Here is a 13,574-nt window from a genome sequence, read left to right as displayed (position 1 = left end):
AAATGCAAATCATTATGGAATCAATTTGAAACCCTGCCCAACCATCAGTAAAACTCAATCGGGAGATTTGTCAGCCACTGTTCCACCTGGATCTTATTGTTTTTATATATAATGGCTTCCATTGGCAATGGTACAGGGCTGGTTCTGAGTTTCTTTAGCTATCTAAATCACAGCCCAATGATTCTCACTCCATCCCTGTGGTGTTTGTAACTCCATCCAGAGCAGAGCAGGTGCTCTGGGGTTTTCTACCAGTTAAAGTCAAGTGAAGAGGAAAACTATTGTGGAACTTACCAAAAGGGTGATGGAAGCAAATTCAATTGCAGCTTTCAAAAATGAATTGACTAAATACATTAAGGTAAATGATTGTCAGGATTGCAGGGATGAAAATGGGGTGGGAATTTGTTGGAATGTTCTAACAAGAAGCCAATGGACTGAGTAGAGTTCTGTGCTATGATGGTTCTATTTCTTTAGTTATCTCCTTACCAGATAATGCTGAGAAATGTGCACTTTGGAAGAAGAAATAAACAGGCAGATTATTATCTAGATGGGGAGAAAATTCAAAGTACAGAAGTGCAAAGGGACTTGGGGGTCCTCATTGCAGGATACCCTAAAAGTTAACCACCAGGTTGGATCGGCGGTAAGAAAAGCAAATGCTAGGTTGGCATTCATTTCGAGAGGTACAGTATAACGTATAAAAGTAAGGATGTGTTGATGAGGCTCTATGGGGCACTGGTGAGACCTCATTTGGAATACTGTATGCAGTTTTGGCCCCCTTATCTTAGGAAGGATGTACTGATGTTGGAGAAGGTTCAGAGAAGATTTATGAGGATGATTCTTGGAATGAAAGGGCTTACATACGATGAGCAATCGTCGGCTCTTGGACCGTACTCATTAGAGTACAGAAGAATGAGAGGGGACCTCATAGAAACATTTCAAATGTTGAAAGGACTGGACAGAGTAGATGTGGCTAAGTTATTTCCCTTGGTGGGTGAGTCCAGGACTAGAGGGCACAGTCTTAGAATTAGAGGGTATCCATTTAGAACAGAAATGAGAAGAAAATTCTTCAGCCAGAGGTCGTGGATTTATGGAATTTGTTGCCACATACGGCTGTGGAGGCCCGATCATTGGGGGTGTTTAAGGAGGAGGTTGATAGGTATCTAATCAGTCAAGGTATCAAGGGATATGGGGAAAAGGCCGGGAATTGGGGCTAGATGGGAATAGTTTAGCTCATGGTAAGGTAACAGAGCAGACTCGATGGACCGAGTGGCCTACTTCTGCTCCTTTGTCTTGTGATCTTGTGTGATCATTGCCTATCTTATGGAAGGTTTAGACATCTTGGATTTCCCGATTCAATGCTGGTCAGTGACCCTTGGCTTCCTGAGTTTCCAGAAGTCATCATCTTGGTTTCCACCTTGGTTGGAAAGTCTTCCTGCCCACTTTCCAACTATTCCAAGTGGAATGCTGGCTGGCAGCATGTTAATAATATCTTTTGGTTAAAAGTCACTGTGACTGCTTTTTGCTGGTTATTCTGAGCTGAATTGTTATTATACGTCTGTAAATCAGTACGTTCTCAAGCTCATGATGTATGATTGTGAAAGGTTTCTGCCAGGTTTGCTTTTCTTTACTCCACCCAAGACATAGACTGGCAGTAGCACAAAATTTTATCTTTAATACAGTTGTATTCCTTTGTACAACCACAAGCTCACAGATCTGACTTTGTGGCACTTGCATGACTCTCACGAATTGGTTATTCCCACAGCATAACAGGGGTATATTCTAAAGCCCAAGGAATGGTAGAACCATATCTAGAGGTTGTATTTAAAAGAGTTCTATATACCATAGATTTACCATTATCGTCAGATCGGTGCACACCATTTGAGGAATCTATAAACAACATCATTCATCCATGTAGCCATCAGCTGAAGTACTAATTATAATAATGAAATCCAGTAACTAAATTATTGTTATGTATCTGTAGACTCCACTCCAGGGAGATAGTATAGATTATAAACAATTTACTCAAAAAATCAAAAATATGGACATGCAGCAGCAGCAAATGTAACTCCTGCTTTTGACTTGTCTTAGTAACAGCCAAGGAAAATTTAGCTGCAAAGTCTAGGAATATAAACTGTTACATTTCCATGTGTTGAAATCACCATTTCACATTCATAGAACAATTGCAAATATTTGGAAAAAAACTGTGTCTAGGAATAGGACCAGTTTACTTAGTCCCAGCAACTTAGATACTGGCTGATATGTGCACAACTTCCAAGTATCCATCCTAGTTGTGCGGTCATTAATACTTCTTCCAAAAACAAGACCTACCCATTTTAATTCTGAAAATTTTGATTGACCAAACTGCAACAACCAGAGAGAGAGGGAGATACTGAGATTTCCAGGACCCTTTGTTTAGTAATTCTTTGTTACTTGTATTACTAGCAGTGTAGGAGAAACTGAATTTGGATTTATGTTTTTGCCTAGAGCTCTACTAATTGGGTCTAAATGGGCTAATTCATGACACATAAAGTGGCCCTTAATTAAAAAGGGTCCATCTGTAGTTTGTTTATTGGATACTAACCATGTGGTACAAGACTTGAAATTTTCTTCAAGATTTGAATCACGCTTGGACCAGTGAAGGTTTGACAAGACCCCGTTCAGTATATAGTTAATGAATGTTTCATTCAATTATATGTATGTTTTAAGGTTATAGGTGGCTGACATTTTTCTCATACTTCATGAGCTTGAGAACACCCTGATTTTCAAATGTATAATGATGATTTGGCTTAGAACTGTATATATCAAAGATACAGTATGCAACATTCTCATGTGCTTATGGTACTTTAGCAATAATTATGTGGCTTTTCCTATAGATTATGCTTTGCACCACTTGACTCTTATTTAACAATAACATGGTGAGTTCTCTTGCATTATCCTGCCAATTAGATGGGTCTACAATAAAATGGGGTCCCTTTGAACTAAGAAGCAGATTTACCACATTTTCTAACTCTATTTAGTAACATTTTAGAAAATTTACTGCTCCTATTGAAGCCATCCTTTGCATGATTTATAAGGATTTTTCTCATCCACTAAACCCTAATCCCTTGGCAAAGCTGAACCCTGTTAACCATTGAAAATCAAGAAAACAGCAGATGCTGGAGATCTGAAACAAAAATAGGAAATGCTGGAAACACTCAGCAGTTAGGCAGCATCTAAGCAGAGAGAAAAAGAATGATAATCCTTCATAAGAACTAGGGAATGAGAAACATGTGTGTTTTAAATTGCAGAGAAAGGGAGGAGTGCAGAAATCAAAGGATATGTTTGTGGTGGGGTGGAGACCAATGTCGTCCAGGTGACATAATGGTTAACTGATGGGTGAAGACAGTTTGGGGAGAGAGAGGGAAACAAGGAACAAGCTGGAACCATGAGGTGCAGTTGCAGACCACAATAGTTGTTGGAAATCTGGAAAGAGAGTACTGGAAATACTCAGCAGATCCGGCAGCAGCTGAAAAGTGAAAAATCGAGTTAATATTATTTAACAATATTAATATTAATAATATATTATTTGAGTCAAGATCATTTAGTTGTGATCTTGCATCAAAACTGGACAGTTCTGACACAAACAGCAAAGACTAGTTATCTGAAATAGTTGACTTCAATATTGAGTCCCAAGGACTGCAATATGGAAGATGAGGTGCTGTTCCATGAGCTTATATTGAGCTTCAATGCAACAGTAACAGTGGTAAAAAGATGACATGCAGGCCATTCTTACTCATTTTGGCCACTGTGTGATTCCTAACCCACTAATGTAGTTGATTCTTAATAACCTGTACGAATCAGGGGAAATTAGGAATTGACAATAAATGCTGGCATTCCCAGTGATTCTTCCCCTCTACCATGGTTGTCAAGGATCTCCAGCTTGTCTTCTCTATTTCCCGCACTTCTAATCTCACTCTTTTGCTCCCAGCCACAGCAAAGATAACGTTCCCTTGAACTCACTATCCATCCCAGCAGCTTCACATTCAACTGATCATTCTTTGTAATTTCTGCCTTCAAAGAGATTCCACCATAAGACATGACTTCCTTTCCCCTGCCCTTTCAGCATTCCAAAGGGACAGTTCAGTTCATGATTTCCTTGTTCGCTCTTCCATCTCCTACATCATTCTACTTCTCACAGCACTTCCACACACAGCCACAGGAGATGCAACACCTGCCCTTCCAACCATCCAGAGACCCAAAGTGTCCTTTCAGGTGGAGCAGCAATTCACTTTCACTTCTTCCCATCTAATGTACTCATTTGGTACTCATGATGTGGTCTCCTCCTCACTGGAAGAATGAATGGCAGAACAGAGAACGCTTTGTGGAACACCTCTGTTCAATCTGTGAAGGTAATGCTGAGCTTCCAGTCACCTATCATTTATTCCTCCATTCCAGTCCCAAAGTGCCATCTTTGACCTCTTACACTGTTCCAACAAAACCCAAGTAAGCTCGAAGAATAGCATTTCATCTTCCACAAATTTACCAATATCAGATAACTACCCTTTCTTATTTGTGTCAGAACTGACCAGTTCTGATGTGAGATCATCCACTTGTAACATGAACTCAGTTTCCTGTCCTCAGAGATGTAGTCTGAGTATTTCCACCATTCTTTTTTGTGCAAGATTTCAAGCTTCTGCAGTGTTCTGCATCTGTATACATGGACTTTAGTAAAGCTTTTGATAAGGTCCCTCACTGGTTGATACAGAAGAATAAGGCACGTGGGATCCATGGTGACTTAGTAGATTGGATTCAAAATTGGCTTGGCCATAGAAGACAGTGGCTGGGGTGTTATTCTGACTGGAGGTCTGTGACCAGTGGTGTTCTGCAAAGATCAGTGCTGGGACCTCTGTTTGTGATATATTTAAGTGATTTGGATGAAAACGTAGGTGGACTGATTAGTAAGTTTTCAGATGACACCAAAATTGGCATAGTTGTGGAGAGTGAGGAAGGTTGTCAAAGGATTCAGCAGGATATTGACCAGTTGTAAATGTGGGCAGAGAAATGGTAGATGGAGTTTAATCCAGACAGTGTGATATTTTGCACTTTGGGAGGTCAAATGCAATAGGAAAGTATACAGCAAATGGTAGAACCCTTGTAAGCACTGACGTACAGAGGGATCTTGGGGTACAAGTTTATAGCTCCCTGAAAATAGCAACACAAGTAGTGGTAAAGAAGGCGTACGGCACATTTGCCTTCATCCATCAGGGTGTCGAGTATAAAAGTCGGCAAGTCATAATGCAGCTGTATAAAATTTGGTTGGGCCGCATTTGGAGTATTGTGTGCAATTCTGGTCACCGCATTACAGAAGGATGTGGAGGTTGGAGAGGGTGCAGAAGACATTAACCAAAATGTTGCCTGGATTAGAGAGTATTAACTATAAGGAGAGGTTGGACAAACTTGCATAGTTTTCTCTAGAGCACCAGAAGCTTAGGGGGGGACATGATAGAAGTATATAAAAATATGAGAGGCATTGATAGGGTAGATAGTTAGTCTTTTTCCCAGGGTGCAAATGTCAAATACTAGGGGGCAGAGGTTTAAGGTGAAAGTTTAAAGGAGATTTATGAGGTGTTTTGTACACAGAGAATGGTTGGTGCCTTGAACCCACTGCCAGGGGACATGGTTGAAGCAGAAACAATAGCTGTGTTTAATGTTCAAAGAGATATGGGGTGCTTGTACATAAGTCACTGAAGTCCAACATACAGGTGCAGCAAGCAATTAAAATGACAAATAGTATGTTAGCCTTTATTAAGGTAGGATTTGAATACAGGAATAAGACTCTATTCTTTGGCATTTGGAAGAAACAGAGGAGATATCATTTTTAAAGGGCTTCAGAAGCTAGATGCAAGGAGAATATTTCCCCGACCAAGGAGCCTAGGTCCAGGGGACAGAGTTTGAGAATAGATGTAGGCTGTTTGGACTGAGCTGAGAAGAAGTTTCTTCACTGAGGGTGGTGAACCTTTGGAATTCTGTACCCCCAGAGAATTGTTCAGGACAAGTCATCGTATTCATTCAAAATAGAGATCAGTAATTTTTGAACATTTAAGGAAATGAAGGGATATGGACATTGAGTCGTAGAGCTAGACAGAACGGAATCAGGTCCTTTGGCCCAACTCCTCCGTGCCAAACAAGCTGCCTAACTGAGGTAGTCCTATTTGCTTGTGTTTGGCCTTTATCCCTCTAAACCTTTCCTATCCATGTAACTGTCCAAATGTCTTTTAAATGTTGTAACTGTACCTGCCTCTACCACTTCCTCTGGCAGCTTGTTCCATATACCCACCACCCTCTGTGTGAAAAACTTATGAAAAATTTACCCCTCAGGTCCCTTTTGAATCTTTTCCCTCTAGCTTTAACCCTATGCCCTCTGGGTATGAACTCCACTACCATGGGGAAAAGACTTTGGCTATTCAGCTTATCTATGCCCCTCATGATTTTATAAATCAAAATAAGGTCAGCCCTCAGCCTCCTACGCTCCAGGGAGTAAGGTTCTAGTCTAACCAGCCACTCCTAATAACCCAAGTCTTCCAGTCCTGGTAACGTCCTCATAGATCTTTTCTGTACCCTCTCCAATTTAATGACATCCATCCTACAACAGGACGACCAAACTGTATGCAGTACTCCAAATATGGCCATACCAATATCAGGTACAGCTCTAACATGACATCCCAACTCCTGTACTCAGTATTCTGACTGATAAAGGCAAGCATCCAAACGCCTTCTTCGCCACCCTTTCTACCTGTGTCACTACTTTCAAGGAACTGTGTACCTGCACCTCTAGGCGTGTCTGTTCTACAACACTCCCCAGGGGCCAACCATTTACTGTGCAAGTCCTGCCCTGGTTTATCTTAGCTAAATGCAACACCCCACGTTTATCTGAATTAAACTCCATCTGCCATTCCTCGGCCCACTGGCCCAGTTGATCAAGATCCCGTTGTAATCTTAGATTACCTCATTCACTGTCCGATACCACTAATTTTAGTGTCATCCACAAACTTATTAACCATGCCACCTACATTCTCATCCAAATCATTAATATAAATGGCAAACAGCAGTGGACCCAGCACCAATTCCTGCAGCATACAGCTGGTCACAGGCTTCCAGCATGAAAGCCAACCCTCTACCACAACCCTCTGTCTCCTACCATCAAGCCAATTTTGTATTCAATTGGCTGGCTCGTCCTGGATCCAAATTTCCGGACTAGCCTTCCATGTGGTACCTTGTTGAAGGTCTTGCTAAGGTCCACGTAGACAATGTCTACCGTACTTCCCTCATGCATCATCTTAGTCATCTCTTCACAAAACTCAACCAAATTCATGGGATATGATTTCCCATGCACAAAACCATGCTACCTATCCCTAATCAGTCCTTGCCTTTCTAAATGCAAGGACAGTGCAGGAAAAAATACTGAGGTAGATAGAAGATCAGCCAATATCTTACTGATTTTGGAATGGGCTCAGAGGGCTGAATGGCCTACTTCTGCTCCTTTTTGTACTGTTCTAGTGACATTATTGCACAAATAGTGTTCTTAATATGGCTGCCAGCATGACTCATGTTACAAATGTCTGCTTGCATTTGGTTGCAATGTTGGAAACAATCCTCCATATGTGACACTCAAACAACAGGCACTTCAGAATTATTGGCAATTCTTAGAATTACTGTACTTTATTTTCTAGGAGTAGGAAGGATTATAGTAGAAGAACGTGTTGTAGCTCAGGCTTTTGCCAAGTTTCCTTGTGTGCCAATTCCATAAATAGGCCGCGTCTCTAATGAGTTGAGATGTATCTTTGTCCTGTGTCAGCTATCAATTAATGCAGCCTGGTCTCTGCTAACTCTTTTGCATCTTGAGACAAGACACTTCTAGACCACTGTCAACAGGATAACCTCCTTCATAACATTTACTTAATAGTTAAAATATATATATGAAAGCCAAAATGATTCAGTAAGATATTCTACATACTAAAGACCTGGATCAGTCTTCAAGTAGACTGATTCCTTTAGAAATCTGCTTGAAATTTTGTAGTTCTTGGGATTATTTGCATGTTTTAATCTGTGATGTTTCAAGAAGAATGCTGAACACAAGGTAGCTTTGACTTTTACACATTCACAGAGGAGGGATATTTTTGTCAGAATGATGTAGAACTTCTTGGGATGCTGAAGCAGTCATGCTTGCTGTTCCTTGCCCTGTAGGTCCACACTGTCCTGGGACACATCTTCCAGTGGCAGTGTCCCCAAAACCAGCTCTGATGTCATTGGCAAGGCCCTTAAGGCTTCCAAAAATCCTTTGATAGCTGTTTAAGCCTATCCCCAGGGTGAGATGGTTGTAAAACAGTACAAATGCATGTGAATGTTTCACATCCTTTGCACATTTTTTCCAGCCCTTGCAACTCCAGATAACAATCCAGTCCTGACTCCTGGGGTCATCCTGTGGCTCTACGTTGTCTGGTTACCCAACAATCCATCCCTGACTGGACCCACTTATCTGAGGTCAGCTGTGGCAGTAGCAGTACCCTGTCAGACCCCTCAACTTTTAGACAGAGTCATAGAGCAATACAGCACAGATACAGGCCCTTCGGCCCAACGAGTCCATGCTGCATTTGGCCCATATCCTTCCAAGCTCCGCCCCTCCACGTACCTAACCAAGTGCTTCTTAAAGGATTTTATTGTACCTGCCTCAACCACTTCCTCTGGCAGCTTGTTCCATATACTCACCACCCGATGCATGAAAATTTGCCACTCAGGTCCCTTTTAAGTCTTTTCCTTCTCGCCCTAAACCTATGCCCCCTAGTGTTGGACTCCCCTACCCTGGGGAAAAGACTGTTACCATACCTCTCATAATTTTAAACATTTCTGTAAGGTCGCCCCTCATTCTCCTATGTTCCAACAAATAAAGACCCAGCCTGCCCAACCTCTCTCTATAACTCAGGCCTTCTAGTCCTGACAACATCCTTGTAAATCTTCTCTGCGCTCTTTCCAGGTTAGCTATATCCTTTCTATAATAGGATGACCAAAACCGTACACGGTACTCCAGGTGCGGCCTTACCAATGACTTTTATAACTGCAACATAATATCCCAACTCCTATACTCAATGCCCTGACTGATGAAGGTCAGCTTGCTAAATGCCGTCTTCACCACCCTGCCCACCTGCAATGCTGCTTTCAAAGAACTATGCACTTGTACTCATAGGTCCTCTGGTCCATTACACTCCCTTGTGCCCTACCATTCATAGTATAAGCTCTACGCTGGTTTGACTTTCCAAAATGCATCACCTCACACTTATCTGTATTAAAATCCATTTGCCACTCCTCGGCCCACTTCCCTAACTGATCAAGATCCCGCTGTAACCTACGATAACCTTCTTCACTATCAACAACACACTTAATTTCGTGTCCTCTTAATTTCATGTCATCCACAAACTTACTGATCAATATAAATGATTCGCATCCAACTATAAGTGACAAATAAGAAGGGTCCCAACACCAATTCCTGGAGCTCACCATTAGTCACCGGCCTCTGTTCTACCACCCTCTGCTTCCTCCCTCTGAGCCAATTTTGAATCCACCTAACTAGCTCTCTCTAGATTCCATGGGCCCTAACCTTCCAGACCAGACTACCATGCAGGACCTTGTCGAAGGCCTTGCTAATGCCACCATATGTGGCTATGCAGAGAAAGGTCCAATATCAGTCTTGTACTGCACAGTTTTGGCTGCAGCCCACCCTGCCTAAATAAAGGTGCTACTGAATTTCTAGATCATGCATTTTATTGCAGAAGCCACAGATTATGAACAAAATGGTAGATATCTACCTCAAAGCATGGATAAAATTACTGTTGAATTTGTTTCCATTTTGGGAAGCCAACTTTGACTGTTGTATCCAACCCTGATCTTTTGCACCCTAATTAAATCCTCTGATGTTCTGACAGTATCACATCTGTTGTGACTGACCAATGGCGTATAGGAAAAGTTTATTAATTGACCAATGTTTTAGATTGTGAATTAGTTTGACAACAAAGTAAACCACAACAGCAATGAGATATTAACTCCACCGACACTTCCACACTTTGACGCCACTTGCTTCGATGTATTTGCAGCTGAAACTCTCATTTGTGCTTTTAATAATTCTAGAATGGATTATTGAAAATAACATAAGAAACAGGAGTAGGAGGGACAATTAGACCATCAATCCTGCTCTGTGATTCAATAACATCATGGCTGATCCAGTCTTGGCTTCAATATCACTTCTCTACACTCTTCCCAGACTCTTTGACTCACTTGAAGTTCAAATATCTGTTAATCTCCACCCTGAATATACTCAAAGTCTCCTTCTCCACAACTCTCTAAAGTAGAGAATTGCAAAGATCCACAATTCTCTGAGAAGAGAAATCTCTCCTTATCTCGATCTTAAACTGGTAACCTCATTTAAATTGTGACCCCTAGTTCTAAATAGCATCATTACATTTAGATTTAGTGTATTGTCATTTACACTAGGGTGCAATGAAATTCCTTGCTTGCTTGAAGCTCACAGAGTAGCCTCATTATGGGGATCATCCTCCCAGTGTCCACCCTGTCAATTCTCCTTGGGAATCTTATGTTTCAATATCCAAAGGTCCAATGGAACCTTATTTTTCTAAACTCCAATGAGCATAAACCCAACCTGCACACTATCTCCATTTGCCAACCCAAGAATCAACCTAGTGAACCTTCTCTGCACTGCTTCCAATGCCATATATCCTTCCTTAAATATGAAGACCAAAACTGGATGCATATTCCAGGTGTGGTCTCATTTCTGACTGGCCTTTTACCCCCCCCCCCCCCCGCACCATTCCATTCAACCATCACTCCTGTGCTCTCTGATTCTAGCTCCAGATAAATCAATGGCTTAGTTTTACAATTTTCATCGTTGGTTTCACATCTCTCATGGTCTCAGACCTGCAATCTCCTCTGGCCCTACACACTGCCGAGATATTGCACTCCTCTTATTGTTGTATCTCATTTGTACCAAAGGCATCCGACAGCTGTGGCACAGCTGTGCACACTCTGGCCCCTGAAGCTGACGGTTGTGGGTTCAGACCTCTTGCTGCAGGTTTGTGCCAACCGTCAAGCCTGAAGTGAGCTGATGGTGCTGCGCGGAGGGGGTGCTGCGCGGAGGGGGTGCAGCGCGGAGGGGGTGCTGCGCGGAGGGGGTGCTGCAGGGAGGGTGCAGCGCGGAGGGGTTGCTGCGCGGAGGGTGCTGCAGGGAGGGGGTGCAGCGCGGAGGGTGCGGCCGGGTGGGGGTGCTGCGCGGAGGGGGTGCAGCGCGGAGCGGAGGGAGGGGCTGCACTGCTGGAAGTGCCCAGTCCGCTCTCAGGTAAATGTCAAATTATCCCAGCGAGAAAACGGCGGACTTTCTTCCTGCTCTCTCCCCAATAATCACCCCTTAATCAATGTCACTGAAACAGTGATCTGGTCAGACATACAGCATGGAGATAGGCCCTTCGGCTCAACTCGTCCATGCTGACCAAGATGCACATCTAAGCCAGTCCCATTTGCCTGTGTTTGTCCCTCTAAACCTTCCCTATCCATGTACCTGTCCAGATGTCTTTTAACTGTTGCTATCGTACCTGCCTCAGCCTCTTCCTCTGGCAGCTCGTTCTTCGTTGTCACAATGCTGGGAGCTTGCTGTGCACAAATAGACTGCTGTGTTTTCCACGTTGCAACAGGGAAAGCTGTGGGATGCCTTGGGACATCCTGGGGCCGAGAAAGGTTCTACAGAAATGCAAGACTGCCTGTGCGTTTTTATTAATTTTCTATTCATCGCTTTGAAGTGTAAGGGAGCGAATTGCAGCTTTGATGTAGACCGAACTGACAGAAGTTTCAATCCAGAGAAAACGGGAAACGTCCCAAGTGTTAGGGGATGTCCATTGATTTGGTGGGGGAATGAGGTGGTGGTGGAAGGTGCTGCTCTCTCTCAGCGGGGACTGTTGCTCCGGACCTGGGGAGTGCAGCGTTAAACGTTGCACGGACTGGGAGGAGCTGCTGCTGCTTTCAGTGCGAGCAGCTTGCGGGTGTGAGCAGAGCAAAGGAGCGCTAGCTTCTGATTACGTTTTCTGATAACCGTGTTACCCCCAGCGACCTGAGCTGAGGAGAATCTCGGCTGCAAAATGGAACGGCGGCAGTTCTTCAGTACCCCGGTGACGGCTGTCCTGCCCAGACAGGGTGCGTGTTAAACCCAGCAGCAGCCCCCAACTTCAGGGAACTAACATGGAGTTTACCAGTTTCATGGTCACATCTCTGCTTCTATTTTACCAGCAGCACAGTAAGTTTGTAAGGTAAGGCATAATTGTATTCGATGTTCTCATCTTCCCAAACAAGGTCGGTCCCTTCCCAATCATTGACTGAAACGCGTAACTTTTTCAAGTGAAAGGACAAGGAATTCATTCGCCAGTTGACAGCGCAAGAGAAATGTGCCGGTAGATAAATTAAAGAAATATTGTTTTGGCAGCTCATTGTACATGTGCAGGATTAAATAGCTTTATTGTACATTAGCCGGCGCGCATTCGCGCGCACAGCCCCACATTCCTTTATCTGAAGGTGTTGGGTCTGGGTACGTCCTGACTCTCTGATGTGAGCCTTGTCAAACATCGGAGGAAACGCCGGATTTTTTCAGCTGAGTTTCCCTTCTACAATTTACAAACATTTGTTAACTCTTCCGCATTACACTTGACCCATTTTCGTCTTCCAAACGCTTCTCTGTGTAATCTCTTTCCTGCAGATCTATTACTTTCTAATGGAGATATTTTTAAACATACTGTACACGTTTAAGCTGGAAAAGGGGTCACCATTATATCCCACTGCGTAGTTTTGTTCTCAGGGTAACCCAGATTTAGGTTTTATTATTTTATAATCAAAATTCAGCACAGGACATTGGCGAACGGGTGTGTGCTGAAATTTCGCCATGGAGTCGGCACTCTGAATATTTTTATTTTAAACACTCGAGGGTTAACGTTTAAACAAACCATGCCGCATCTAACCGACTGCTCAGGGTTAATGAAACAATCATTAAGCAGCCCAGTTGAGCCCCAAATGTGTCTTCCTCATACTCAGAAATTAATTCTCCGTTTTCAACCGTTATCTCCTTAGCCTTGCAGCGAAATCATTAATTGTTGTCTCTTCAAACTATGGCTACAGTTAATGATCAGAGCTCCACACTCCACGCCCACCCCATATCCTCGGAACATTAATCAAAACTCAAGGACAAAAGTAGTTTCAGTCATTAAATCAAATGATAATTAACACATCTGATTTCATCGGTCTACTATTGCAAAGGCTGCGTCCTTTGCCTATAACAGTTTTCAAATGGCATTTTTGCTTTCTGTAACAATTCTAGTTACATAAAGCAGTCAAAATTCCTTCAGGCCCATTCTTAGCACTGATAATGGATCAGAACTAAGACCAAAATTGGGCTCTGGGTCTTACCCATATGAATAGGGTGTGCTGCAGACACCCATACCTCCACAGGGATACCTGAAAAATGGCCCATGCCAATATTGGGTGGAGTATCCTTC

General features: G+C 42.8%; 1 protein-coding gene and 1 pseudogene across 1 annotated transcript in view; one reads left to right on the top strand and one right to left on the bottom strand.

The window, feature by feature from the left end:
- The window catches only part of LOC127583277 (uncharacterized), a 136,942-nt gene that overhangs the window by 51,306 nt on the left and 72,062 nt on the right, over positions 1-13,574 (bottom strand). The window lies entirely within an intron of this gene.
- The window catches only part of LOC127583248 (gamma-aminobutyric acid receptor subunit delta-like), a 55,998-nt pseudogene that overhangs the window by 9,047 nt on the left and 33,377 nt on the right, over positions 1-13,574 (top strand).

The sequence above is a fragment of the Pristis pectinata genome, chromosome 26 (genome assembly GCF_009764475.1).
Source record: "Pristis pectinata isolate sPriPec2 chromosome 26, sPriPec2.1.pri, whole genome shotgun sequence".
Lineage (NCBI taxonomy): Eukaryota > Metazoa > Chordata > Chondrichthyes > Rhinopristiformes > Pristidae > Pristis > Pristis pectinata.
Note: the sequence above shows the minus strand (reverse complement) of the source record. Positions and strands in the feature narration are given on the sequence as shown.